Below are 4,858 nucleotides of genomic sequence, written 5' to 3'. Positions count from 1 at the left end.
AAATAAAATCATATTGATTTATTTTCACTGAATAGAATTTGTGTCGCCACATTACTTGCTTATCTTAAAACTTGTAACTTCCACTCACTACTGTAAATTTGTGATTCTCACACTAATATTAATTGCCCTTCATGTTCATATATTTTTAATTCAAGTTGCTGTTAAGAAATAAACAGGCTGCTGCTCTGCTCACTCCAGCTCATGGCCAAGGCTCTGGGACTTACCATCATGGATACTCCGTCAGAAGCAAATGGCACTTTCGCCTTATACTTTTTGAAAAAGCTGGGGGAAAACAACTCGAAAACATGTTTTTCTTGCCCATGAGCATCTCCTCTTCCCTGGCCCTGGTCTTCATGGGGGAAAAGGGAAACACCATAGCCCAGATGGTTCAGGCGTGTTCTTTAAGTAAAAGTGGTGACAGAGGTGAAGATCTCCCAGGGTTTCCAGTCACTTCTCACCCAGGTCAGCAGGACTGACATGCGGTACTTACTTGGAAGAGCAAATGAGCTCTTTGAAGAAAAGTCTTATGGTTTCAACTCATCTTTTAAGGATTCCTGCTGCAAATTCTACCAAGCAGGGTTGGAAGAGCTTGACTTCTTCAGAGCTACAGACGAGGGGAGAAGAAATAAACATCTGGACAGCTAACAAGACAGGAGGTAAAATTACAGAGTTGCTGTCTCTACATTGAGTTAATCAAGTTACTTGTCTGGTTCTCCTGAATGCCATCTATTTCAAAGGAAACTGTGGTAATCTGTTTAACAAACAGTAGACCAAAGAAAGACCATTTAAACTGAGCAAGAGTGAGGCGAAACCTGTGGGAATAATGGTTAAGAAATCTACCTTTAATATGACCTGCATAGGAGATATTGTCACCAAAATTGTGGTTCTGCCTAACGTAGGCAAAGAGCCGAATATGATAACCCTGCCGCCTGATGAAAATGTCGATCTGGAAACGGTGGGCAATTTTCTTATGAGAAATTCCCAGAATGGACCAGACCAAATAAGATGAATGAGGAAAATCTGAAAGAGTTCCTCCCTCGATTTGTACTGTAGGGGAATTACGGCACAGGGACGTCCTTCACTCTCTGGGCATCACTTTGAGCGGGACCGGCCAGACTTTTCTGGAATGTCTGGGAGAGAGCTGTTTCTGTCCCAGGTCATACATAACTCCTTTGTGGAGACCAACGAGGAAGGCAAGGAGGCTACGTTCGCCACTGCCGCCATCTGATGTTTGGATGTGCAGGAATCATCCACACGTTCTGTGCTGACCACCCCTTCCTTTTCTATATTCAGCACAGCAAAGCCAATGGTGTTCTGTTCTGTGGCGGATTCTCCTCCCTTAAGTAGATGACCTGCACTGCATGTAGCTTCTCTCCTGTGTCCTAATGACCCACTGTTCCTGTGACACTTCACAATATGCCTGAAGTCTAAAATAACCTATCCAAAAATAAAGGCCCTAATTGTGAAGTCCCCCCCAAAATAAGATACACCATGTGTCAGTGAGCCCAAACTTTTATATTATAAGTCAAAATAATGTATTACTGTTTATAGCTTTTTATATAAGTGCATGTTTAATTAAAATATTTGTATCTTTTATTTCTTCTTATAATCTCATTTTTCCATAGACAGTTAATTTATTTAATTTTACTTTTTTACTGTAATACATGTAAGACTAACAGAAAACTTTACAACCATGCAAACAATATTTAGAGCATAATTGTTTAAGGCAGACACTATTGGAACACAAAATCTAATTAAAAAATACAACTTGGCCAGCCTCTGTAGATGTCCATGTATATGCCCTATCATTGCCACCACAATCCCTTTCTTCCTACCGAACGGACCCACTATTCCATATTTTATAGTAATCACTTTCCTGACCTGTAACAGTTGAAGGATCTGAGCCAAGCCTTTAGTGCAATATGCAGGATTTTCCACAGTGTGAATTTTGCCAATTGCATATTCATTGTTCAACATTTGTCTTTGTATCCTCTGCAAAGGGTCATATGGATACAAAGGCTTGATCAGACCCAGGTCCAAGGTCTTTGGAATGACCATGGTGGCTCTCTGCACTTTCAGCATTAGATAGTAAGTTTGGTTTTCTCTTGAAAATCTGCTTTCCTTATTTACTATTTAATTACCCCTTGAGTTACTTCATATAGAAAAGTCAGGATAAATATTTAATTATTCCTTTTATTGACTATCTTTCCAAGTAATAAAATAGTTCTCCATTATTCATCATAGGTGACCTATTAGCTATTTTTTGAAAATTCTTTAAGAACACATGATTTAAATACAATCATGGGTTTCAATTATTTGCAAATATTATGCTTACTGGAGTTCAAATTGCCTCAACTCTGGCCAGTGGAAATCTCTTAGACATAGTTTCTAATTCTTTTTTTGTCATAACTGGTAGTTTTGATATCTTCTTTAATTTCTAATATGATAAGGTATTTCAGGCTCTACTTGAATATTGTCTGCTCCAGACTTGGAAATAACCATTTTTGCAGGAAGTCCTAGTCTCTGTAGGGGGCAGTGGTATTTCAATGTTATAATCTAACTGGTGTGGATGTTCATTGCTACTAGGCCAGTCATCGACTTTAGTCCTTTGGTGAGGACTGTGTTAGGGAACCTATGCGTATAGTTATTATCTTCCCTTTTTCCTACACAAAAAAGTTTGGTTCTCAATAACACAGAAAGAATTTGAATATCTTATAATTACCTATTTGCTTTTTCCACATTTAACACGGCTATCACTTGTTTCACATTTTCTTTTGTTGAAATACCAAATACTTTCATCCATTTTCTTACACCATCAAACTTGTTCATAAAGACTATAAAGAAATACAGAAAAAATATTCTTATTAAGATCAGGAAAAAATTCAAATTATGACCTAGTTTCCTTCCTCTTTTAAATCTTTTACTCTGTTTTCTCACCCATTTTTTTTTCTATTTGAAAAAAGCCAATATAGTAACTAGAACATTTTTGTGTGTTAGTCTCTGTTATTCAATATTCTCAGATATATGTGATTTTCAATTATGTTTTAAAATATTTAATTTCTACATTTTATTTTATTGTTATTAAGCATATATATAACTTTTGTATTTGTTCTGTACTCTTATTGCTGCTTTTTCTTGATTGAAAAATGTTTGTATGTTTGATTTTATTTGCTTCCTAATACCTAGTGTATTTTTGGATCTATTTTATTTTTTTGGAATTTAGGTTTTTATTTTATCTTTTTGTAACTTAGGTTTTTAGTATAGCTTTAAAATGTTGAAGTTATTTTAAACTTATGGAAAAAATTATAAGCACAATTTTTCTTAAACTCAGGATGTAAGTATTTTACATGGTGAATACCATCATCATATAATTGACTGTGTAATTATTTTATAACATAAGCACAATAAATATCAAATCAAAATCACACAAAAATATCAAAATCAGAAAATTAACATAGATATATTATTACTATCTAATCCCTGGGCATATTTAATTTTTGACAGTTGTCCTTGTCAAGACATTTTTAGATTTTACCAAAATTATAAGTTAACAAGTTAACTTGGCACAGCTTCATGGACGCTAACTGTACCATGTGAGCCTTGGGTCAGTCACAAGACATTTCTGCTCACAATATAGTAAGCCACATGAGCTTCATGTTTATTTACCTTGTCTTGCTTCTTAATTTATTTCTTCTAATTTTAAATCTTTTCTATTTAAATAGTGAGTTTTAAATGTTTATGATTGCTAAAAATGTTTCCAAAAATAACTACTTGCATTAAATTTCTCTCTTCACATTCCTGTACTTTCCCATTTAAACATCTTTTATTCTCTAAAAATACTAATGCTCTTCACAATGTACAGTTAGAAGAGATACCTAAATAAAAGGTCAGTGTAATTTTTATTTTAACTCTGATGCCAATTGAATGTATAAAGTATACTAGTCTTCCTTAAAATATATTTTTAGTAAGTTTATTATAAATCAATTATTACAAAATAATATAATGAATTGAAACATATGGTCTACCACTATCTTGTTACATTTGGTGTCTTGTATGACTATTTAAATTAGATGATTAAATAAGAACCACGTAGATGGCTATTCATGGCCTTGTGCCTATGAATTTAGTTATTTGTTTCAGTTGAATTTGTTAACTAATAAAATAAAAAATAAGTCTCACATGTTTAGTAGTAAGACTGGAATGATAATTGGACTAATCCTTCTGAAAGCAATTGAAATTCTGAATGATACATATTTTAAAAGCCTTTTAAAATAAAGGTATATGCATATTTTATTTAAAGCTGTATCATGACATTTTTTATTTGTTTCTTTATTTTTCATTATAAACAATATATTTATATATCTCTAATTCAATAAGGTGGTATTAGATACCAGAGCAAAACACCTACATTTACTTCTCCAAAGTGAAAACTTTAATTAATCTGAAAATTTGAGTTCTAGGAAAAGAAAAATAGTTAAACAGTTAATCAGCATAGCCTTCACAGAATACCTGTGTAGGCCTTTCTATGCAAGTTGACACAGGTAAACAACATGGATTTGTTTATACTATTTTGATATTGCATTCTACAATTAACAAATTTTATAAATAAAGATATATTGTTGAACATAATTTTCAAGATTCTATTTTTGTAAAGAAAGATACAGTATTGGTGGATGATTGGGGGAGTAGTTTGGTAGAAAAATATTATTTTTGAGGGTTTGCACTGTATCAAACATTTTATATAGACTTTTTCATTTATTCTTCCAAATAACATGAAGAAATGTATGTACTTTAAAGATGAGAAAATTCAAATGCAGATGATAAAGAGCAATCAAGTTTGAACAATATTGCCAAGAAC

At 33.1% G+C, this 4,858-nt stretch overlaps 1 pseudogene; it reads left to right on the top strand.

Moving 5' to 3' along the window:
- The first annotated feature begins 228 nt into the window (after positions 1 to 228).
- On the top strand, positions 229 to 1,347 carry LOC112302566 (serpin B6 pseudogene; annotated as a pseudogene).
- The last annotated feature ends 3,511 nt before the right edge of the window (positions 1,348 to 4,858 follow it).

The sequence above is a fragment of the Desmodus rotundus genome, chromosome 2, assembly GCF_022682495.2.
Source record: "Desmodus rotundus isolate HL8 chromosome 2, HLdesRot8A.1, whole genome shotgun sequence".
Classification (NCBI taxonomy): Eukaryota; Metazoa; Chordata; class Mammalia; order Chiroptera; family Phyllostomidae; genus Desmodus; species Desmodus rotundus.
Note: the sequence above shows the minus strand (reverse complement) of the source record. Positions and strands in the feature narration are given on the sequence as shown.